General features: G+C 47.9%; 1 protein-coding gene across 3 annotated transcripts in view; it reads left to right on the top strand.

Moving 5' to 3' along the window:
* Positions 1-25,572, top strand: part of GDPD5 (glycerophosphodiester phosphodiesterase domain containing 5) — a 175,526-nt gene that overhangs the window by 96,631 nt on the left and 53,323 nt on the right. The gene's annotated exons all lie outside the window — the stretch shown is intronic.

Genomic DNA, 25,572 nt, shown 5'->3' with positions numbered 1-25,572 from the left:
CCATCATCCCTGACCACTGGTCCTTCTAGCTAGGGATCATGGGAGTTGTAGGCCAAAAGCGTCTGGAGGGCCGAGGTTGAGGACGCCAGCTCTAACCACTACACCACCACTGCCTCTCAGAAAGCCAGGACTCTGGGTTCCTCATCCCTGCTGTACTGCTTCTTGGGCTTTTGCACAACTTCCCTGCATCCAGTTGATGCATTAGAGATCTGGAAGCTGGTGTTTTGAAGGGCAGGGAGCTGATTCAGAACAGTGCCAGGAGGCGGCTGCTTCCCCATCCCTCTTCCTGGTAGCTTCGCAGATGGGCCCAGTGAGAGGCAGTAGCTAATCTAAGGAGATTTTTGTGATCAGACAGCTGTTTCCTGTCTGAGGGCTTCCAGCCTCATACCAGCTGCTCAGGAAAGACAGAAAGAAAATACACTGTGCCAACTTCCTGGCAGCAGGAGAGGGACTCATTTAAAGGGGATCAGCCCCAATTGGGGGGTGGGCAGAGGCGGTTTTAGGGCAGCGCGGTTGGATTGGCCGTACTGGGTGCCACCCTGCAGGGGACGCCACAGCAGTGCCCTGAAACGTAGCTCGAGAGGCAGCGGGTGCACAAGGCGCCGCTTAAATTTGAAACGCCAAATTCTTCCCCTGGGGCCGACAAGGGGAGGGCCAGCAGCAGAGCTTAAGCAAATTTGCTCTTGGCAAAGTCTATTTCTGGGGGAAGAGAATGGATGCACTTCCTGACATAGACACCAGTAAAAGGTAAAGGTAAAAGGTAAAGGGACCCCTGGACGGTTAAGTCCAGCCCAAGGCGACTATGGGGTGTGGTGCTCATCTCGCTTTCAGGCCGAGGGAGCTGGTGCCTGCTTGATATCAATAGGCAGGGAGTTCCAAAGGTTAGGTGCTGCCACACTAAACCATTGAGTTCTCACCAATGCAGAACAGGTGTTTTGTGGCACCTGCAGTAGTGCCAATTCTTCCGTGGTGTAAAGGTAAAGGACCCCTGGATGGTTAAGTCCAGTCAAAGGTGACTATGGGGTCGCAGTGTTCATCTTGCTTTAGGCTGAGGGAGCCGGCATTTGTCCACAGACAGCTTTCCGGGTCAGCAGGACTAAGCTGCTTCTGGTGCAATGGCACACCGCGATGTAAGCCAGAGCGCACAGAAATGCTGTTTACCTTCCCACCGCAGCGGTACCTATTTATCTACTTGCACTAGTGTGCTTTTGAACGGCTAGGTTGGCAGGAGATGGGACAGAGCAACAGGAGCTCACCCCATCGCGGGGATTCGAACCGCTGCCCTTCTGATCAGCAAGCCGAAGAGGCTCAGTGGTTTAGACCACAGCGGCACCTTTACTGTGTATCTGAATGTTATGGACTTGTTGGACGCAGAGGAATGGTGGGAGGAACCAGCTAGGGGACCCCCGAGGGAAGAAGGCGCAGAGCCCAGGGAGTGTTTGTGGGACCACAGTGGGTGGTCAGAAGGAGAGGACAGGGGGGAGGAGATGTTGGAAGCTGAAGAGGTAACAGGGTTTAGTGAGCGGGGAGAGTCTGTGACAGAGGAAGTCCAGAATTGGAGGCAGAAGCTGAAGCAGGAGGGTGGGAGGAAGGAGGCCAAGAGGCAGAGAGGAGCCAGGTGCGAATTCAGTCACTGCCCTGTCTCCATGCCAGAGTGCAGCAACTCCAGGACATGGGCAGAAAGTAGCCGAGTTGCGGTTCAACTCCTGTGCTGAATCACAAGAAACACACACACAGGCAGCAGATTTCATGAGCGATAGTTTACGGAGGTTTAATACCTGGATATGGAACAACTGATTGGTTCAAAATTGGGAAAGGAGTACAACAAGACTGCATATTGTCTTCCTTCTTATTTAACTTATATGCATAATTCATCATGCGAGAGGCTGGGCTGGATGAATCCTAAACTGGAATTAAGATTGCTGGAAGAAACATCAACAACCTCAGATATGCAGATGACACAACCTTGATGGCAGAAAGTGAGGAGGAATTACAGAACCTTTTAATGAGGGTGAAAGAGGAGAGCGCAAAATATGGTCTGAAGCTCAACATCAAAAAACCCAAGATCATGGCCACTGGGCCCATCACCTCCTGGCAAATAGAAGGGGAAGAGACGGAGGCAGTGAGAGATTTTACTTTCTTGGGCTCCATGATCATTGCAGATGATGGCAGCAGTCACGAAATTAAAAGACGCCTGCTTCTTGGGAGAAATGCGATGACAAACCTAGACAGCATTCTAAAAAGCAGAGACATCACCTTGCCAACAAAGGTCCATATAGTGAACGCTATGGTTTTCCCAGTACTGATGTATGGAAGTGAGAGCTGGACCCTAAAGAAGGCTGATTGCTGAAGAATGGATGCTTTTGAATTCTGGTGCTGGAGGAGACTCTTGAGAGTCCCATGGACTGCAAGAAGATCAAATGTCTCCATTCTGAAGGAAATCAGCCCTGAGTGCTCACGGGAAGGACAGATCCTGAAACTGAGGCTCCAAGACTTTGTCCACCTCATGAGAAGAGAAGACTCCCTGGAAAAGACCCTGATGTTGGGAAAGATGGAGGGCACAAGGAGAAGGGGACGACAGAGGACGAGATGGTTGGACAGTGTTCTCAAAGCTACCAGCATGAGTTTGACCAAACTGCGGGAGGCAGTGGAAGACAGGAGTGCCTGGTGTGCTCTGGTCCAGGGGTCACGAAGAGTCGGACACGACTAAACGAATAAACAACAGCAACAACAATAACAACAAAAGTGTAGAAATGATTACAAAGTCCAAGTTCTTACTGGATCCCCAGTAAGGCTCAAAACTTCAGCTCATAAGAGCGTATTCAGTTGCAGAAGTAAAGAACAGACAGGATAGACGGAGTGTGCAGAAAGATGCAGAGCCGCTCAGTGGCAGGAGATATAGTTCCCTCCTCCGTTCATTGACCTCGAGTCCCGCAGACTAACCAGAAAAAAATGGCTGCATGCATGTTTTGAAAAAGTTCTGCATCCATAAAACTCACACTCCTTGACAAGGGAGGTGAACACTCAAGGGTGTTCTCCCCTCCTGCTGTGAGAAGCTCACCTCCCTGCTGTCTCCCAGAACCAGAAGAGGCGTAAAAAGGGCAGAGGAGAGGTTGGCTGCATGCAGGCGTAGTCTCTGATTGCTTGGGGGGAAAACCCTAGAGAGGAGGGATATAAGTGCAAGAAATAAACTCTTCCGCCTACCTGCTTAAGAAAGCTGGAGGGACCAGTCAGGTGAAGATGTCAGTCACCCATCTGGCACCCAGAGATCTCCATGTGGTTGTAATCGGACCTGTGTGAGTCGCAAAGCGCACCTGGCGCCTGGGGAATTTCTCAAACTGCTCAAAGGTTAAGCTGAATGAGTGCTATAGATGGCATACCCTTCTGAGTGAGACTGATTCCATTCATGACAAGGTGCCCCATGATATTCTTGTAAAGAAGCTGGTAAAATGCGGTCTTGACTATGCTACCACTCAGTGGATTTGTAACTGGCTGACTGACCGAACCCAAAGGGTGCTCATCAATGGTTCCTCTTCATCCTGGAGAAGAGTGACTAGTGGGGTGCCACAGGGTTCTGTCTTGGGCCCGGTCTTATTCAACATCTTTATCAACGACTTGGATGATGGACTCAAGGGCATCCTGATAAAATTTGCAGATGACACCAAACTGGGAGGGGTGGCTAACACCCCAGAGGACAGGATCACACTTCAAAACGACCTTGACAGATTAGAGAACTGGGCCAAAACAAACAAGATGAATTTTAACAGGGAGAAATGTAAAGTATTGCACTTGGGCAAAAAAAATGAGAGGCACAAATAGAAGATGGGTGACACCTGGCTTGAGAGCAGTACATGTGAAAAGGATCTAGGAGTCTTGGTTGACCACAAACTTGACATGAGCCAACAGTGTGATGCGGCAGCTAAAAAAGCCAATGCAATTCTGGGCTGCATCAATAGGAGTATAGCATCTAGATCAAGGGAAGTAATAGTGCCACTGTATTCTGCTCTGGTCAGACCTCACCTGGAGTACTGTGTCCAGTTCTGGGCACCACAGTTCAAGAAGGACACTGACAAACTGGAACGTGTCCAGAGGAGGGCAACCAAAATGGTCAAAGGCCTGGAAACGATGCCTTATGAGGAACGGCTAAGGGAGCTGGGCATGTTTAGCCTGGAGAAGAGGAGGTTAAGGGGTGATATGATAGCCATGTTCAAATATATAAAAGGATGTCACATAGAGGAGGGAGAAAGGTTGTTTTCTGCTGCTCCAGAGAAGCGGACACGGAGCAATGGATCCAAACTACAAGAAAGAAGATTCCACCTAAACATTAGGAAGAACTTCCTGACAGTAAGAGCTGTTCGACAGTGGAATTTGCTGCCAAGGAGTGTGGTGGAGTCTCCTTCTTTGGAGGTCTTTAAGCAGAGGCTTGACAACCATATGTCAGGAGTGCTCTGATGGTGTTTCCTGCTTGGCAGGGGGTTGGACTCGATGGCCCTTGTGGTCTCTTCCAACTCTATGATTCTATGATTCTATGATTTGGAAGATGCCCATTTTAAAAAACCGAGTGTGTATGTTGCACCAGAGTTTAAATGCTTTGACATGCTTCTGAGCATAGCTGTCAACTTACAGATTTGAAAATAAGGGACCAGCAGCCTCGAAAATAAGGGATCAGCAGCCAAAATAAGGGATTTTCCAAACACAGGTATGTTCGACTTCTGAGCCCCTCCAAGCCAAAGGCAGAAAGCCCAGCCAGCAGCCAAACGAAGCCTCAAGCGGTGGTTCCCACAGCGCAGCAACCCGGCAAAGGGGATGCAGCAAGGAAAACCACTGTCACCTCTCCGCTGGGAAGCGCTGAGCAAAGGCGAGTCCCCAGGCAACGCGGCTGATTTGATCGGCAGAAGACATGCAAGCTCCACCCCCCAGTCGTTCTCAGACTCCTTATTGGGTGAGCAACGCAGCCAAGCAACACATTGGAGCCTCCCTCCTCCCTGGCCAGCAGGGAGGGAGAGGGGCTGCTTCCTTTGAAACCCGGGAAATTTAAGGGACATCATCAATAAGGGACAGCAGCGGGACATGGTGCTGGAATAAGGGAGTTTCCCGCCAAATAAGGGACGGTTGACAGCTGTGCTTCTGAGGCGCATCTTGCTGCTCCCTGTAGTGGAAAGCTGGAAGGAGCCGCTAAACGTTTCCACTGTGGGGATGTTTATGTTCCTCCTTTGAAAAATGAATCCGGGTGCCAAAGGAATCTGTCTCTCAACTCCCTCGCTGGAAATGAGCAGTTTAAAATGGGCAGCAGTCATTTTTCTCGTGAAGCATTTCATATTAATCACTCCTTTATTGCGGCGGCTGAACTAATACTGTGTTGGTTCTAGCACAAGGGTTAATCTGCCTGGTTTCTCAGCTAGTCCCCCCCCCCCCCATTTTCTAGATTTCAGAAGAATGAGCTGCTATTACTTGAGTTAATGGGTGTAATTTTAGTTCAGGGGCGTTCCCCATTTCAATGGTAGGCAGCGGTGATGCCAAGTCCTGATGCCTGTGTTTTACCTTCGCTGTTGGAGGCAGAATGTCTCCGTATTCCAGTTTGGGGAATCATAAATGGAGGGAACTGGGTCGTCTGGTTGGCCACTGTGAGAACAGGATGCTGGGATAGATTTGGGGGTTAGACTAGATGACCCCCGAGTCCCCTTCCGTCTCTGCAATTCATTTCTCCCCCCAATAATGTTTATTAAATTTCATACAAAAACATAACTTTAACGTAACAGAAAAAGAATAATAAAAGAAAAAGAAAATAAAAGAAATAAAGTATTTCAAACCTCACATATACCACCACATACAATAAGTCTTAGTTAATTAATTAAAATCCAACTTCTTAAACATATTACTTGACTTCCTCTAATCTCTTCCAGCTGAATTTCCTTGTAAATAAATGTAGCAGTTTCCAATATCATTATTCCATATAACAATATTCCGGTCATAATCAAATTTCCTAACTTTTCTTATCATACTTTTTCTTATTTATTTATTCCTAGGCCTAATTAGTTCTTTCAAGTGGTTACAAATCTTTAATATTGCAATATTTATTCAAATAGTCTTTAAATTTCATCCAATCTTCTTGATATTCCTCTTCTTTCTGGTCGCGGATTCTCCCGGTGAGATCAGCCAGCTCCATAAAGTCTATCATCTTCATCTGCCATTCTTCCGTCTCTGCAATTCAGATGCCAGGGCTCTTATGAGGCAGGGATGTGCAGGCGTCATTGCGTGGGGTGAGATTCTGCGGAGACACTTGAAAGAATTGGGCACTGATTTCAACTTCCTGGGGATCAGTCTCTCTCTCTCTCTCTCTCTCTCTCACACACACACACACACACACACACACACTTTTTAAAAAGCAAGTTTATAGTCCTTATGAATGTGCAGGACTTCTTTTTGGCTGTACTTTTGGAAATCTCCGAAGGATCCAAACCAGCATAGAGGCCGATAAGGCTTCTTCTAAAAAAAGACCCCCTTTCACATTGATTGGGCAACTCTAGGGTGCTGGAGGCAGGATCTTTGCTGCACAAATAGTGACAGGATTTGGATGACTTGACTGTTGCAGGAATTTATGTATAGTTTTTTGGGGGGTTGCCCCTCCAGCAGATATCATGCACATGCAGCCCACTACCAAAATCAGCACAATCACTTTTGTGACTTGTCCCCACAAAACACTTCATCACAGTTGCTTCCTATCTATCCTTCCTATTCCTATTCTATTCCTATCTATCTATTTGCTGCACAATACCAAATGTAAGAATTCACTGATAAATGTATCTATGTACTGGCTCACTGAGAAAACTTCAGAAATTCCTATAGACATGTGAGCTCAGCTACTCAGCAGCCCCTCTGCCTGAGTGATAATCCCTGGCATCCTGATACCTGAGTGCCAGAGAGGTAGCCATTCCAGAAATAACAAAGCCAGATGAAGACAAAAGGGTGTGATTAACTTGGCTGGGAAACAGGGAAATGTAAATATCTCTTTTGTTACACTTGATGGGTGTTTGGTGGAGGAGAACCATGGGGCAGGGTCCAGGATGCTCAGATTACTGCCACCAGACCTCCCCTTTCATGATGTAACCGTGATGTATGAGTGATGTAGTTTGGGGGGGTGTAACATGGGGATTAGCAGCTGATAAAAGTTTGGGGGCTCTTTTCTTCGCGGCATCCATCTTGTTCCACCTTGTGGCAGGTGGGAGTCCTGTCGCGACAGTCTTCAATAAAGACCAAGCCTACTGGCTGCTGTTTTGCTCTGGTATTCCTGGCTGGTGTCCTTGTTTTTTGTCCAAGGGAGCCCTCAGATTTCGCCATTAACATGACCCTGGACTGTGACCCCGGACCAATACACCTCTGCCCGTCATAATTACCGTATTTTTCGCTCTATAGGACGCACCCGACCATAAGACGCACCTTGTTTTAGAGGGGGGAACAAGAAAAAAATAATTCTCCCCCTCTCTGCTCAGCGCCCTGGCTTCTGACCTCAGTGAAGCGGCAGGAGAAACAGAGCCCCTTCCATTTCTTCTCCCGCTTGGCTGAAGGGGGGCTGCGCAGCTCTCCCTCTCTGCTGAAGCCAGGAGAGTCTTGCTGTCCCAGCTTCAGCAAAAGGAACCTGAAGCCTTCGGAGCGCAGCGGGAACTTGGGCTGTGCTCCGAAGGCTTCAGGCAGCTATCCCTGAAGCCTGGAGAGCGAGAGGGGTTGGTGCGCACTGACCCCTCTTGCTCTTCAGGCTTCAGCGAAAGCAACGCGAAGCCAAGGAGTGCGGAGGGAGTGCTCCCTCTGCGCTTCGGGGGCTTCGCGTTGCTATCGCTGAAGCCAAGGAGCCTGCATTCGCTCCATAGGACACACACACATTTCCCCTTCATTTTTGGAGGGGGGAAAGTGCGTCCTATAGAGCGAAAAATACGGTAATATTGGGGTGCATTAACAAATAGACCGGCCTGTTAAAATGCAGCTGCTTCTGTTCGTAAGGAACAAGACCCTGCAAAAGGCACATTTCTGAGCCCACCTGCCCCCCCCCAAACCCTCGAACGAGCTCTGGGTCTGCTTCTAAATGCACGGGTTGTATTTAAGAGTCCTATAGGGTCTTGGCACTGGACGGTGCATCTTGCAGGATTGCAATTATAGCACGACCCTGAGCCTTGCCTTGTGTTTATGGCTGCTAGGAATGTCAAGAGAACCTCTTAACACTCCTGCCCCCCCCCCGGCTTGTGACCTCAGTTGCACTAATGGGCTTCCCGCTTGCACCTGGCTGTCATTATTTCTGTTGCCCCTCCAGGAATCCTTGGAATTACAGTAATAAAAGGAAGCACGCCGGGGCTAAATTTAGGCAGCGAGCGGCTAGCGAGGCATCGACCCTTTGCTAGGCTGATCCATCTCCCGCTGGTGCTAATTGGAGTTAAGCGAGTGTGTCGGCGGAAGCTGGGCGCCCTCCTCTTCTGCTCAGAACGGATCGGGGATGAAGGAGCAGGTTGGCTGCAGGGCTCTTCCAAGGCAGAATTATTGCCACGCTTCTCAGCTGCCTGCAATGTACAACCAAGGACGGCACAGGGTGCTGTCCTCTTGTTGTAAACAAAAATTGCCCTTTTCCCTTATGGGGCATCCAAGAGCCCATATAGAATCCTTACATAGGTTCCCTATTGGTAGGAGAAGATAACAGAGGCCAACCAGAGAATATTGAGAAGCAAAGCAGCTTGTAAGCCTGATCTTTATTGATCCGTTGCAACAGGGTCCTCACTCACCACACGCAGGAGGGAAGAGGAACCCAGAACAATGGCGCGCAAGGCCTTATAAAGACTTTTGAAATTGCCACCCTGTAGATCAAGACCACCCCCAGAAACATCATACATACATCACAGAAGGGGTGCAACCTAAGACCACCCCCCAGATACCTCACACCTACATCACAGAAAAGGCGGTCTAAAACAGAAATTTTGAATGTTGTTTTTCTCCTGTCGTCGTTTATCTCCTGTCTGGCAGGTTACTTGTAATGATAAATACTTAGTTCCTGGGCCAGGTCACAGGCTCACACCCTGTTCATATCTAAAATGTTCCCTTAAGACAGGATTTGTGAAGAAAGAGACAATGGGGAGGTTTCCCACTTCGACCTTGCAGAGAAAACGTTTGCTCAGTTTAGGAATCAAAATGGTTCCAGGTTGGTCTTCCTGTGCTGATCTATGCATGTGCTTGGTTGGTACACTTATGAACATTACCATATATCTAAGACCTCAAAATTCCTATCACACTCTTGATCTCTGAGCAGGCTGCAAGCTGTGGTCGCCTGCTCTGGGTATGGACCCCAGGTGGAACATAGGAGCCTGAGTCACACAACTGGTCCACCTAGCTTAGTGCTGCCTACTGGTTGGCAGCGGCTCTCCAGGATTACAGACGGGAGCCTCTCCACGCCCTGCGTGGAGATACAGGGGATCAAAACTGGGACCTGCTGGGTGCAAGACAGGTGCTGCAGAACTGCAATTCCCAGAATTCCCTGGGAAGAGGGGCTGGCTGTGCTGCACGGGGGTTGGACTAGATGACCGTTGGGGGTCCCAGTCCTACAGTTCTAGGACTGTTCAACCACTCTGGAAATTGGAGCTCTTCAAGGGCTAAGTACTGTCTTATCACCCTTAGCTTTTAATGTTTGAGGTTTTTAGAATGTTGGATTATTTGATTGTTGTTAGCTGCCCTGAGCCCGGCTTTGGCTGGGGAGGGCGGGATATAATTAAAAATTATTACTATTATTATTATATTATGTTTTTAAATGTACTGGAAGCCGCCCTGAGTGGGAGGGCATTCCACAGGGCGGGTGCCACTACCGAGAAGGCCCTCTGCCTGGTTCCCTGTAACTTGGCTTCTCACAGAGAGGAAACCACCAGAAGGCCCTCGGAGCTGGATCTCAGTGTCTGGGCAGAACGATGGGGGTGGAGACGCTCCTTCAGGTATAACTGACAGCTTTTGCTCTACCTTTCTCTCCAGCCCGCCCCCCCCCCCGCCCCCAATTTGGTGGTCGCAGATGGGCTCTACAGTCAGATACCAGTAGCTTTTGTACAGGGAAAGGATGTGGGGCTTTGCCAGCCATCTTGCAATTTAGGGAACTTATTCACAGCAATCATCGCAGAGAGAAACTCCCGTAATGGCTCGAGAGAGATGCCCTCTGCTTTCCCACTGCCCTGCTCAGTTGCGTAGCAAATGGGCCGTGTTAATGCGCGGAGACCTCATTCAGGGGAGCAAGATTCAATTTGGCTTCTAGCGCAATAAAATGGAATAGTGCCACAGAGGCTTTCACGTGCTCTCTTGCCGCCAGAACATCAGCGCATGCTGTGAAAGGCAATAAGGAACACACGAGAGCTTGAACACTCTTCGGCGAAGCAGGGAAAACAGAAAGCTTCTGCCGCTCTTAGGATGCAGGCACACTGACCCGTTCATAGCACAATAATAATAATAAATTTCATTTATATCCCGCCCTCCCCAGCCGAAGCCGGGCTCAGGGCGGCTAACAACAATAAAATAGTACAACATTCTAAAATCATTTCATTATAAAATTAATTCAAATCAAATTGATGGCAACCGTTAGGCTAAAGTTCTGTGAAGATTGCCAAAGGAGGGAGTCAGGCTGTGCCCTGGCCAAAGGCCAGGCAGAACAGCTCTGTCTTACAGGCCCTGCGGAAAGATGTCAAGTCCCACAGGGCCCTAGTCTCTTGTGACAGAGCGTTCCACCAGATCGGGGCCACGGCCAAAAAAGCCCTGGCTCTAGTTGAGGCCAGCCTAACTTCTCTGAGGCCTGGGACCTTCAGGATGTTTTTGTTTGTCTGTGGGACATACCAGGAGAGGCAGTCCCGTAGGTACGAGGGTCCTAGGCCGTATAGGGCTTTAAAGGTTAAAAGCAGCACCTTAAACCTGATCCTGTACCCCACCAGGAGCCAGTGCAGCTGGTATAGCACCAGGTGAATGTGAAAAAACACAAAGATGTGTTTTTTCTCCATCTGCAAAAAGGGACACAGACTCCTTCGTGTGGTTGTGGACTTGCTTTCATGGGGGTTTTCTAAGCTTAACGATTCTGTGATTCTATGAAACTTTATTGGGGCCTGCAGCCTACTGCTTTTATTGATTTGGTTTTTATAAACCTCACTGTGGCTTTATTGCAAAGAGTAAACTGATAAAGCTACCGGTTAAGAGCCAGAATTAAAAACTTTCCCCAAATAATGGAAAGCAACAGTAAGCATTTAAAAAAGCGGATTGAGACATGTGTCTGGGGAGGCTTAGCTAAATAAGAATGCTTTTAGCCGGCACCGAAAACTGAAGGCGCCTACCGTGTGTCAATTGGCAGGGAGTTCCAAAGGTTAGTTCCTGACAGGTGCAGAATGAGGACTCTGTGTCCTTGAGCCTGCCTGCTTTTTATAAACATAAGAACATCATGCTGGATCAGATCATCTGGACCAGCATCCTGTTGTTGCCGTGGGCAACCAGGTGTCTGTGGGAAACTTGCAGGCAGGATTCGAACGCAAGAGCCCTCTCCCCTGCTGTAGTTTCCAGGAACTGAGATTCAGGACCATTCCTGCCTCTGACTGTGGAGGCAGAGAATAGCTTTCATAGCAGCCATTGCTAGCCGTCTCCTCCATGAATTTCTCTCCTCTTTGCAGCAGAACCTTCCGTTTCCCGACTGGGACCAACTGGGTATTTCGGCCGTAAAATTAAAGCAGGAATCCTTTTAATTTCTCTGTGATCCCTCACTCTCCCAGGGTGGCAATTGAGTGCCTCTGCATTGTGACATTTCCCCGTAGTCAGGCCTGGCCACTGATATTAATTGCAGCCCTGGGTTTGGCTATACATAGAACCCGCTGCTTATTTTGGGTGGCGGAAGGCAAAAAGCCGCCCTCTGGCTCTCCCGGCAGCCGGGCATTTAAATAACACAGAGTCACCCACTTGGGGTCCTGCGCAGGGCAGCCGTCACTTCGGATCTTCTCTGCGGTGAGCTAGGGTGCTCATTTGTACATAGAAGGGCTGTGGTTTTCCCCCACCCCCCCCCATCATGGGAAGACCTGAATGCTGGTGTCAGTTTTGCAAGCTCTAAGCATCTCGGGCAGCCTTCCTGCCAAAGTTGAAACCTTAATTTTTGCTCGTTCTGGGAGAAATCAAAGAGAGCTGGGAGGATGGCTGGGTATGGGGAGAGAGCAGAGGTTTATTATTATTACAGTGGTACCTCGGGTTAAGTACTTAATTCGTTCCGGAGGTCCGTTCTTAACCTGAAACTGTTCTTAACCTGAAGCACCACTTTAGCTAATGGGGTCTCCTGCTGCTGCCGTGCCGCCAGAGTACGATTTCTGTTCTCATCCTGAAGCAAAGTTCTTAACCTGAAGCACTATTTCTGGGTTAGCGGAGTCTGTAACCTGAAGCGTATGTAACCTGAGGTACCACTGTATTAGTTACAGGTAGGTAGCCGTGTTGGTCTGCCGTAGTCGGAACAAAATAAAAAAAATCCTTCCAGTTGCACCTTAAAGGTAAAGGGACCCCTGACCAATAGGTCCAGTCGTGACCGACTCTGGGGTTGCGGCGCTCATCTCAATTTATTGGCCGAGGGAGCTGGCGTACAGCTTCTGGGTCCCGTGGCCAGCATGACTAAGCCGCTTCTGGCGAACCAGAGCAGCGCACAGAAACGCCGTTTACCTTCCCACTGGAGCGGTACCTATTTATCTACTTGCACTTTGACATGCTTTCGTACTGCTAGGTTGGCAGGAACTGGGACTGAGCAACGGGAGCTCACCCCGTGGCAGGGATTCGAACTGCCGACCTTCTGATTGGCAAGTCCTAGGCTCAGTGGTTTAACCCACAGCGCCACCTGCGTCCCATTGAAATAAATAAGACCTCCTTAAAGCAGGAATCAAGGGGGAAAGCCAAGCTAGTCCAGCTTCCCTTTTGGTATTCTCGCAGATCCTCCCTCCTGCACCTGTGATTTAAATTCCCTCAGCGCCGTCTCCATCCTCTCACGGCGCAGGAGGCCATTCATCTTGCGCTGTGTCTCCTGCTCCTCGGTTGACATGCGCCCTGCTCCCTTGCTGGTTCTGCTTCAGCGATGCGCCTGCCTCCAAGCGTCAAACAGAACAAACAAGCCGTCTCTCTAATAAGCCCGAACTCTTCCGTCAAAGTTCGGCCTGTCCTCCTTTGCCCTTGCCCGCTCGTTTTCCCTGTCCTTCAGAAATCCATCTCGCCAAGCAAAGCCTCTCTCCCTGTGTGTCTTTTAAAGAAGCAAGTCTTAGCTGCAGAAAAAGTCTGGCTTCAAGCATCTCAGAGCCTTTTGGAGCAAGGAACAGTGTCAGAGGGGTGAGGCGGATGATTCGTTCGTTGGGAACAGCGTGTGCACAGAACAGCTTTTTCTTCTTTGGTGATCACTCGTAGCCGAGTAAGATTGTCTTCCATAAAGTGTGTTTATATTTCGTTTTTTTTAGATTTGCCCTGCGAGAGTCTTTAAACCTCTTTTGTTGACCCACCAGCATTATGCTTTCCATTTTTCAGTTCAGAATAGAGTACAGTGGACGCTCGGGTTGCGAATGTGATCCGTGCGGGATGCACGTTCGCAACCTGCAGAGTTCGCAACCTGCAGCTGCACGTCTGCGCACGTGCCGGTTGTGATTCGGCACTTCTATGCATGCGCAAAGCGCGATTTAGCGCTTCTGCGCCTGTGCGAACGCCAAAACCCAGAAGTAACCCGTTCCATTACTTCTGGGTTTCGGTGGTCCGTAACCTGAAAAAACGCAACCTGAAGCGTCTGTAACCCAAGGTATGACTGTAGTTGCTTTGGAAGACAGAACAGCACAAGCAAGCAAGCAAACAAGATTCTGGGCCACAGAGTGTCCCGAGGCCGCTAGGTTTAGATATCTGGAGTGGTGCTGTTGCCAATTGCCAGCGTTTGGTTTTATAAAGCTTCCTGTTTTGTCGTTTCTGAAAATACTTGAATAAGCCCCCAAGAAGCATTCCATGCCTCTGTAATGTAAATTCTGCAGGCAGGTATTAGGTAGGTTTGTATATGGTGCGCTTGCATTTGAAATGTATTGTGTATAGTTTGAATCGTAGAGTTGGAAGGGGTCCGAGGGTCATCTAGTCCAACCCCCTGCAATGCGGGAATCTCAGCTAGATCATACACATTTAGCCTGGAAAAAGAGGTAGACTGAGAAGAGGCAGAGCATAGCCATCAACGAATCTGTCAATGAATTTGTCTATCCTTCTTTCAAAGCATCGAGGTTGGCAGGCATCGCTGCCTCATGTGGCAGGGAGTTCCATAGTTTAACTATGTGCTGTATGAAGACGCACCGTATTTTTCGCTCTATAAGACGCAGCAGCCCACAAGACGCACCTAGTTTTTGGAGGAGGAAAACAAGGAAAAAAATATTCTGAATCTCAGAAGCCAGAACAGCAAGAGGGATCGCTGCGCAGTGAAAGCAGCGATCCCTCTTGCTGTTCTGGCTTCTGGTATAGCTGCGCAGCCTGCATTCGCTCCATAAGACGCACACACATTTCCCCTTACCTTTTAGGAGGGAAAAAGTGAGTCTTATAGAGCAAAAAATACGGTATTTTCTTTTATCCGTGCAACATTTTCTGAAAGCGAGGACATGCCTAGCGCTCAATGAGACAGTGGCCTCATTAGGCTGAAACAAAATTATATCCTGGTTTGCTGTGTTCAGATATCAGCACTGTTTTACAGGATTATCTTGTTCAATTTAGTTAAATCCCATGAGAAGACCTTTTACATTCCTTAGCGTTAATCTGATGCCGACAGGTGTTCCGGAAGGGAGATTTGCCTGCTTATGTTTTTGCGGTGAGAGAGAAACTGATGATTATTGTACACTTATCTATTAAACTGCCCAGCTTCCATAGGAGACTGCCTTATTGTGCTGGGGAGCTTTTACCGTGCGGCGTGGTCTAAGTCCGGTCCTGGGTCGAGGGTAATGAGGCTGTCCGTCAGGGGTGAAGCGAGGTCCAAAGCGAGGAGTGAGGCGTACTCAGGAGAGCAGGTCAGGGTGCCGGCAGAAACAGGTTACCAACAATGTTGTTCCCGCAAACTGGGACTGGGGCTGGCTGGCTTTTATCTGCCCTGAGGCATAGGGCGGCCCCGGTCCACAGGTGCCTCGCTTCCCCTGGCCTGGAGGCGAGCACTCTTCCTGCGGGAACTTAGTTCCCTCCGCCTCTCTGCCCTGAGCCTCTGCAGCTCAGGAGAGGCTGGAGGGTTACCGGACGCAGAGGCAACCTCAGCTTCCTCTGACGGAGCTGAGAGTGGAGCACCTGCAGGCAATGGGTCCTCCATCACCTCAGGAGCCAGAGCAGATTCAGCTGGTGTCTCCACCTGAGGCTCCAGCACAGGTGCGGACCCTTCAGGCTCAAGCCCCAGCCCTGGCTCAGCTGGTTCTGGAGGCGGGGACTCCTGTGCAGGCTGGGATACCTCAGGTTCAGTCTCTGAATCAGATTCCCAGGCCATCACACTTATGCAGAGTCAAACCGCTGGTCTGTGTGGCTCCATATCGCCTGCACTGGCTGGCAGCAGCACTCCAGAGTTTCAGTCATCTTGGTTAAAAGTATATATATCCCCCAGTTGTTGGGAAATGAAGAAAACAAACCAGGTTTCAAAAGATTGGCATTATGCTTACAAAGATGGTAACATGCTTGTGAATTGCTGTTATTATAATATATATGGAAAGTCAATTACCTGGGAATTAATTGCAACCCCAGGCCTGAGGTCTTAATTATAACATAATGTTTAGCAAATTGCCTCAAAACATCCTATATACTATGCTGAGTGGTTGAACTCTGCAAACATTGGAGCCTTTTGCTTGCGATGCTAAAATGCTCTTTAAGAAGCGAAAAATGTTATTTTTTCCCCGTTAGCCTCCTCCACTTCTTGCCAGTGACTAAAATTTTATTTGTCTGTCGTATTTGGGCTTCCCAGCCTGGATAGAGGATTGAAAGTAGTTTATCCTCTCAAAACCATGTGCATATATTTGAAACAAAACCATTTTTTTAAAAAAAGTCTTCCATAAAAAAATCCATTAATTTTGCTAACACCCCTGCGTTGTGTGACTTCACCTTCACCCAAAAAAGCAGGGAAGGGCTGAGCTCAGGCTCAGAGAATTCTGTAACTGTGAAACCACAACTGAAAACGCCCTTCTCTGTTTCCCTCATTGGTTTTAATCAGCGGACCTTGGGTCAGAGGCATCCCTGTTCAATCAACAAAACAATATTTGCGGCCAATATTAGCTTCGCCAAGTTAGCACATTTTATTTCTGTTCCGCCTTGAGGATGCTTTAGTGAGATCACCCGAGCCTCCTTGTTTACGAAGCTATTGTGTTGCCAACCTTGCTTGTGAAAAATGGACCACTTATAAACGCCATCTCCAACTCCTCAAAAGATTCCATCAATGGAGTCTCCGAAAATTTTTACACATCACTTGGGAAGACAGGCAAACTAATATCAGTGTCCTGGAAGAAGCAAAGATCACCAGTGTTGAAGCAGGGATTCTTCAACATCAACTTCATTGGACTGGTCATGTTGTTCGGATGCCTGATTGTCATCTTCCAAAACAACTACAGTGGTACCTCGGTTTATGAATGTAATCCATTCCGGAAATCCGTTCTTAAACTGAAACTATTCTTAAACCGAGGCGCGCTTTCCCTAACGAGGCCTCCCACCGCCACTGCCCTTCCACCATTCGGATTCCGTTCTTAGACCGAGGTAAAGTTCTCAAACTAAGACAGTATTTCCAGTTTTGCAGAGTTTGTAAACCAAATCGTTTTTAAACCAGACTGTTCTTAAACCGAGGTACCACTGTACTCTATTCCAAACTTAAAAATGGAAAGCATAATGCTGGTGGTCAACAAAGGAGGCTTAAGACTCTCGCAAGGCAAATCTAAAAAAATTTAGCATAAACACTGACAACTGAGAAACACTGGCCTGCGAGCGCTCCAGTTGGAGAACAGCCTCTACCAAAGGTGTCAGGGGTGCAAGAATGAAACATGCTAAGAGGAAGGCACACTTGGCAAACCCTCACTGTGATCAACTCCTGCTGAGAAACCAATGTCCCCACTGTGGAAGGACATATGGATCCAGAATTGGCCTCCACAGTCACTTACGGACTTACTGTTAACACCGTGTTCATGGAAGTCAATTTTACTCGGCTACGAGGGAATGTCAAAGAAGATTCCTGCCTGCCTTGTTCTTTACTCATTCCGGAAAGCAAAGAATACGAACGGGCAGAAAATTGGCTCGTATTGTGTCATAATTTGAACCTATCTAAGTCTCAGTTAGGGGACGCGGGTGGCGCTGTGGGTTAAACCACAGAGCCTAGGACTTCCCAATCAGAAGGTTGGCGGTTCAGATCCCCACGACGGGGTGAGCTCCCGTTGCTCGGTCCCTGCTCCTGCCAACCTAGCAGTTCGAAAGCACGTCAAAGTGCAAGTAGATAAATAGGTACCGCCCCAGCGAGAAGATAAACGGCGTTTCCGTGCGCTGCTCTGGTTCGCCAGAAGCGGCTTAGTCATGCTGGTCACATGACCAGCTGTACGCCGGCTCCCTCGGCCAATAAAGTGAGATGAGCGCCGCAACCCCAGAGTCGCCCGCGACTGGACCTAATGGTCAGGGGTCCCTTTACCTTTAAGTCTCATTTCCTGAAACAACAGAGATAGCTCAGTCGGTTAGAGTGTGGTACTGATAATGCCAAGGTTGGGGGTTTGATCCTCGTAAGAGACAGTTGCATATTCCTGCATTTCCGTGGGTTGGACTACATGACCATTGGTGTCCCTTCCAGTTTTATGATTCTGTGACCCAAAATGCAGCCATCCCTTGAAACTTGCACTTCTCTGAATTTTGCGGCGCAGTTTTCCAACCCAGTAAATGTGCAGGGGGAAAAGGCACGTTATTTTGGGCGAGTGTCCCTAGGAATGCATATATTTGTAAAAGGAGCATGCAAAAAGGCGTTACGCTACAGAAGATTGCTCTGCAGAAATGGGCGTAATAGATAAGGCAGGGTAGAATAATTGGTACCTTTGCAGAAATGCAACAATATGTATGCATATTAAGAGAAGTGAATCTTTTGTGATGACTATATATATATATATATATATATATATATATATATAGGGCTTGCAAACTGGTGCAGGAATGTGGCAGACGGAATTTAAGATGGGGGAGAAATGAGAAACTGAAACAGACAAATTCTTCCCTCCCCAGGAGAGGAATGTGGGAGCTCATTGCAAAGCATCGCTCTGCCAGTGTCGATTTTCTAAATGTGCTCGAAAAGAATTCTTTGACATCAAACAGACTTTGTTGGCTGAGTGGGAGGGCATGCCAGGATATGATGACTAATGGGATCTAGATTAAGCTGTCATGTCAGTTTCTCTGGAACGAAAGGAAAGATGCAGAGGTGATAAAGCCCGAAAGTAGTAAAAATCCGTTCCTTTGTAAATGCGAGCTTAAAGTTCACGAAATCACCGCTTGGGAGTTAATGGCATTGCCTTCAAAGTGGCGATAGCGATGTGTTTTGAGTATAATGCCACCTTTGTATCTGTTCTTCTTTGGCACTCTCTCGAAACACCCTGGCAGGTGTGTGTATTCCAACAACTCACACTTTCCACTTAGGACTCTTAAACGCACATTACTCATGCACTTAGCATTTCATTATCCCACACAGGAGTGAGATTCTCATTCCTTCTCGTATACACACACACACACGCATGGAGTTGAGCAGCTGGCTAACACTGGCTTGTGTTGCCCCCTGTTCCTGCCAGCTGCCCCCAGCCCCCAGGTTGCCGAGGACAAATAAAAGAAAGCACTTCTTCACACAGCAGAGAGTTAAACTGTGGAACTCACTGCCACATGAGGCAGCGATGGCCGCCACCAACCTAGATGGCTTTATAATGTTGCTGTAGTTGGCATTGCGCTGCTTCCGTAGTCAGAGGTGGCATGGTTTTGAATTCCGGTTGTTGGAAACCACACGCGGGGAGGGTGTTGTTGTTGTGCCTGGATTCTGTTTGTGGGTTTCCCACAGGCACCTGATCAGCCATTGTGAGAAGAGGATGCTGGACTCGATGAGCCATTGGCCTGATCCACTAAGCTCTTCTTTATGTTCTTACGTGTTACAGAATGTTTACGAGTGGTGCATGCTCTGGTTATCTCCCGCTTGGACTACTGCAATGCGCTCTCCGTGGGGCTACCTTTGAAGGTGACCTGGAAACTACAACTAATCCAGAATGCGGCAGCCAGACTGGTGACTGGGAGCAGCCACCGAGACCATATAACACTGGTCCTGAAAGACCTACATTGGCTCCCAGTATGTTTCCGAGCACAATTCAAAGTGTTGGTGCTGAACCTGAAAGCCCTAAACGGCCTCGGTCCAGTAGACCTGAAGGAGCGTCTCCACCCCCATCGTTCAGCCCGGACACTGAGGTCCAGCTCTGAGGGCCTTCTGGTGGTTCCCTCATTGCGAGAAGCCAAGTTACAGGGAACCAGGCAGAGGGCCTTCTTGGTAGTGGCGCCTGCCCTTTGGAATGCCCTCCCTTCAGATGTCAAAGAGATAAACAACTACCTGACATTCAGAAGGCATCTGAAGCCAACTTCAGGGAAGTTTTTAATGTGTGACATTTTAGTGTATTTTTGGTCTTTGTTGGAAGCTGCCCAGAGTTGCTGGGGAAACCCAGCCAGATGGGCGGGGTACAAATATTATTATTATTATTATTATTATTATTATTATTATTATTATTATTAACATTCAGCCGTGTCTGTCAGCTCCTAAGTCAGCGTTGGTACCTGCGACGGGCCCGACACCTCAGTTACCGCTCGCGCCGACTTGCCCGCTCTCTTACATATATTGCCCCCACCTCACTGAACAGCCCTTAAAACAAATGCTAACTATCCCAGAGAATCGCGTGGGGGATCTTTGTGTGGGGGATAACTGATAAGTTGGAGTCTCAAGCTGGCGTTCTTCAAATAAACAGTAACGATTAATTTTTAAAACAAGGTACAGTCATACCTTGGGTTACAGATGCTTCAGGTTGCGTTTTTTTGGGTTACGGACCACCAAAACCCAGAAGTACTGGAATGGGTTACTTCCGGGTTTCGGCGGTCATGCATGCACAGAAGCACTAAATCGCACTTTGCGCATGCGCAGAAGCACTGAATCGCAACCCGCGTGTGCGCAGATGCGCCGCTGCGGGTTGCGAACGTGCATCCTGCACGGATTACGTTCGCAACCCAAGCGTCCACTGTAGTAAAATGCAAGTGGAGAAAGCTCAGGTTACTTCAGAATTGATACGCTAGTTTAATTTAATTCGTTTCACAGAGGTTTCGGCTTTTTAGTTTGGTTCCTTTCTGAGGCTGTACTTTCCTTCAGGTACCCACCCCTTTAACAAATCCAGCTCCTGAGGTAACTTTCCGTAATAGTCTTAAGGGCTCACCACACACCCCTTCCTTCACTGGGTTCGTGTGTGTGTCCCTCTCCCCTTTTAAAAGCCAGAATCTGGCAGGCTGATTGATTTCATTGAAATGTCAATGAGATTCGGCAATCAATAGAAGAATAGCATTAAATAGTTGTATCAATATCTGCGTATTCCATAACAGAGATCGTGCCTAGGAAATCTGCGCCTGACCTTTACAGTAATATGTGTGTAGAAAGCAATTTCAGAATTCCAGTGTGCCATGACGAAAAGGATATTGGATATGCGATTTTGGGCTGAAATTTCTGCTTGGGCAAATGGGAACCTCCGGCTTAGTCTTCCACACAGGGCCGTTGTGAAGATAAGTGAATATTAACTTTCAGGGCTGCTATTCAAGCAACAAAGCACCTCTCCTAATTTATAGTTTTGGGCTCTGTGTTGAGGTCAAATGTTTTTCGTTTGCTGCCGGCTTTCGGATGCACTGGGTTTGTAAATTCACTGTTAATCTATTCTGCTAAGCCCTGTGGACAGTTTGGTAAGACATTTTAATGAAGTAAAAGCTGGACTAACGCTGTATCATTTTTTTTGAGATGTAGTAACCGGAACTGTATTGAGTTGGAACATTTATTCTGGCCGTAAAACTGTTGCTGTTACATTGGCTTCAGAGATACGGCTCTCTAATTTAAAGTTGCGCAGAATAAATTTTAGCCGGGGGCCTCTGCCATAGCTACGCCTCTCACACACATATATCATTTCTCTCGTTAATCTTGTCCGCCTTTTATGAAGCTATGTCTCACTGGGACGTTGCATGACATGGGAGATACATAAAATATTGTGGGGGAAGGCACAGATTGGCAGAGCATCCCCAAAGCCTTTCCATCACAGCAGCTGAAGCGGGAGACGGATGACATAGTAGCCCCCAGAGGTCAGGAAAGCCAAATGAGATGCTGGCTTGTTAAATGCAAAAAACCACTAATGAGCTCCTTTAAAAAACACACACAAAAAAACTTACTTGGTTTATTTATCGAAATTGCTGTCACCCTTGTTTTGAATGAAGCTCAAGGTTATCTCTGATTTTATATACTGTTATCGAGAGAGGGTGTATGTTGTGTTAGGGGCAGAGTAGTACCTCTGGTGGGGACACACATGGCCTTCTGGGGGTCTTTTATTCACCTTTGGTCCCTACCCTGCACTCAGGGTCCCGCTGGGACACGGGTGGCGCTGTGGATTAAACCACAGAGCCTAGGACCTGCCGATCAGAAGGGCGGCGATTCGAATCCCCGCAATGGGGTGAGCTCCCGTTGCTAGGTCCCTGCTCCTGCCAACCTAGCAGTTTGAAAGCATGTCAAAGTGCAAGTAGATAAATAGGTACCGCTCCGGCGGGAAGGTAAACGGCTTTTCCGTGCGCTGCTCTGGTTCGCCAGAAGCGGCTTAGTCATGCTGGCCACATGACCCGGAAGCTGTACGCCGGCTCCCTCAGCCAATAAAGCAAGATGAGCACCGCAACCCCAGAGTCGGCCATGACTGGACCTAATGGTCAGGGGTCCCTTTACCTTTACCTGCACTCAGCTCTCACATGTGGTTCCTAGAAGCTGTCAGCAGGCGACAGCGGCCACACCCCAGGAAATGGCTTTGACCAGGGGTCCCCAAACTAAGGCCCGCAGGCCAGATAAGGCCCAAGGGACTCGTTTCTCCGGCCCGTGGCGACCCCAACTGCCCGCTCTTACTGGCGCTGCGCTGCATGGCTGCCCACATCCGGGTCGGAGGAGCACTGGAAATAGCTTGTGTGCATGCGCAAGCGTTATTTGCGCATGCGCAAGTGTAACTTCGCGTGTGCAATCGTTATTTGCGGCACACATCTGGGTCGGAGGAGGCCGGTGCACATCCGTGCAAGCTATTTCCAGTGCTCTTCTGACCCAGATGTGCACCGGAAATAACGCTTGCGCATGCGCAAATAACACTTGCTCATGCGCACAAGCTATTTCCGGTGCTCCTCTGACCCGGAAGTGCGCCATAAATACCGTGTGCGCACGTGTATGGGCACGCTCTCCCCCGCCCTCTGGCCCGCCACGCAATCGGCGCTGGAGACACCGGTAAGTTTGCTGACCCCTGGCTTTGACTGTCTGGCTAAACTAAGATAGGCTTGAGACCAAGAGTGAGTCCGAAGGTCAAAAGGCGATTTCTGCACGTGCTGTAGAGGGAAGTGAGGGACAGATGTGGCTTGTCTTTTTTTTTATAAAAAATATATATTTTATTATTATTTTCCTTATACATACTTTTACAATACAATACATTAAATCACATAAATACTTTTAGCTCTGCCGAGCTTGTGACTTCCCTCCATCCCTTCAATGGGTATCCCTTATTTTCTTACGTCGCGTGTTCTACTATTTAACCTTATATCTGTCGTACATTGTAGAAGCCATTTCAATCCTGCCAGTCTTTTTAGAGTTTTACAATTATCCTTTATATACACCATAAATTTACTCCAACGTTCTCGAAACCTCTGATTGTCCTGATCCCAAATTCTTCCCGTCAGTTTGGCTACCTCTGCATAACTCATCATTTTCTTCTGCCACTCCGCAATAGTATATTCTTGCAGTTTCCAGTTTTGGGCAAGCATGTTTCTTGCTGCTTCTGTGGTGTACATAAAGAGTCTTTGGTCCGCTTTCTTAATTTCCTTCCCCATCAAACCCAACAAAAAGGCTTCTGTTTTTTGGGGAAAGGTGTATTTAAATATTTTCTGGAGTTCATTGTAAATTAACTCCCAAAAGTTCTTAACTTTATCACAAGTCCATCACATGTGATAAAAGTCTCCAGGGGCAGATGTCAATCTTATCCAGGAGAAGGAAAACTCTGGTCCTAAACCTCCGCTGCCTTGCAGGATATCTCGTGAGAGGAGAAAAGGCTCAGGAGTGAACCGTACCAAAATCCACAGCGGAGTCCATAAGGCAGTTGAATGGCGCCTTGTACACACATCCTTCTTGCTCTGGTTTCCCTTGGACCACATGAGCAAGGCTGAGATCTTGTCTTGTCGTCTAGGCAGCCCAGGATTTCCATGTACCTTGCCCAGGCTGGCAAGGGGGCAAGCCGTGGTGTTGGGCAAGGTGGTGGTCTTTGTTTTCATGTGTGAGAGGGGTGGGTGGGTGTTTTGTATCAGGTTAGCCATACTGATTTGTATGCTGTTGGTGGATTATTGTCATTGTCTTGTTGGGCTGTGTATGTGATAAAGGGGAGCCATACCGGGGTGAAGGTGTCTTCTTCTATTTCTCCCCGTGTCAGTTTCAGTTTATAGGTTAATTTTTCTAGTAGGGCTGTTTCCCATACTATTTGGTACCATTGGTCCATGCTTACTCCTGACAGGTCTCTCCAGTGTCTGGCTATGATGCTTCTGGCTGCTGAAAGTAGGTGGGTTATGAGTTCTTTGTGGTGTAAGTGGGCATTATTGTCTAGGAAGATGTTTATTAAGGTCAATTCGGGGGTGATTTCTAATACTTGCTTGGTTATTTTATTTATTTATTGTATGGTTGTTGTCCAGAATACAGTGGTACCTCTGGTTACATACTTAATTCGTTCTGGAGGTCCGTTCTTAACCTGAAACTGTTCTTAACCTGAAGCACCACTTTAGCTAATGGGGCCTCCTGCTGCCACTGCGCCGCCGGAGCACAATTTCTGTTCTTATCCTGAACAGAAACCTAATACACAAACCTGCCTAATATTTGCCTGTAGAATTTACATTGCATAGGCATGGAATGCAATGTCAGAAACGACAAAACAGGAAGTTTATAAAACCAAACACTGGCAATTGGCAACAGCAGCAATCCAGATATCTAAACCTAGTGGCCTCAGGACACTCTGTGGCCCAGAATCTTGTTTGCTTGTGCTGTTCTGTCTTCCAAAGCAACTACAGTGGTACCTCGGGTTAAGAACTTAATTCGTTCTGGAGGTCCGTTCTTAACCTGAAACTGTTCTTAACCTGAGGTACCACTTTAACTAATGGGGCCTCCCGCTGCCGCCGTGCGATTTCTGTTCTCACCCTGAAGCAAAGTTCTTAACCCGAGGTACTATTTCTGGGTTAGCGGAGTCTGTAACCTGAAGCGTATGTAACCCGAGGTACCACTGTAGTTGGATTTTGGGGCACTCCCACCACATGTGGAGGTATGTGCCTGTGGAGGTGCACCCTCTCCAGCATTTTGTTGAGGTTCCTGGGCGTATTAGCGCTAGTTTTCTTGGGGTTAGGTACCACCTGTAGGTGAGTTTTAGAGAGAGTTCTTTTCTCTTCGTTGATATGGATTTAAAGGGGGGTTTAGACCACGTTTTGAGTGGGGTTAATTTCATAGCCTATGTCATCCTCCCATTGTTTGGCAAGGTGGTGGCAGCACTGTGGCTTTTTTTGGAGGCGCAGAAGGGTTTGCCAGAAAAATAAATAAATTCCAGAGAAGCAAGAATGGAGGATAGGGGGTGTTGTCGTTCCCTGGACACAGACTGAGCTCAACCTTCCTCAAGATGGTGAGAGGTTAACATGTTTGTTTGTGCAGAGAGAGAGAGAATGCCATTATGTCTGGATTTGCATATATCAGTATAAATCAGCCCAAGGAGATGAATTTATTTGACCCTATCTACACCAAGCTATATTTTATCTTTATCACCAAACTCCAAATATAATTGCACATTGTATTAATTAACATTATTTCTTAATATATTAGTGGCCATGTGATAATTTTAGCTTATAAATTTTATTGTTTAATGTTTTAACTTGTATATTAAGGTACTTTTATAGCTCTGTTTAGAGTAGGTAATGTCTTGATAATATACATGTTTTAAGTTTTTTTATCGATCCGGTATACAGTGGTACCTCAGGTTACATACGCTTCAGGTTACATACGCTTCAGGTTACAGACTCCACTAACCCAGAAATAGTGCTTCAGGTTAAGAACTTTGCTTCAGGATGAGAACAGAAATCGTGCTCTGCTGGCGCGGCAGCAGAGGAAGGCCCCATTAGCTAAAATGGTGCTTCAGGTTAAGAACAGTTTCAGGTTAAGTACAGACCTCCGGAACGAATTAAGTACTTAACCTGATGTACCACTGTGTTTTCTTTTAATTGTTGAATGATTCTGTGTACATTGCGGCAGCCCTTGGC

The sequence above is a fragment of the Podarcis filfolensis genome (genome assembly GCF_964270895.1).
Source record: "Podarcis filfolensis genome assembly, chromosome: 4".
Lineage (NCBI taxonomy): Eukaryota > Metazoa > Chordata > Lepidosauria > Squamata > Lacertidae > Podarcis > Podarcis filfolensis.
Note: the sequence above shows the minus strand (reverse complement) of the source record. Positions and strands in the feature narration are given on the sequence as shown.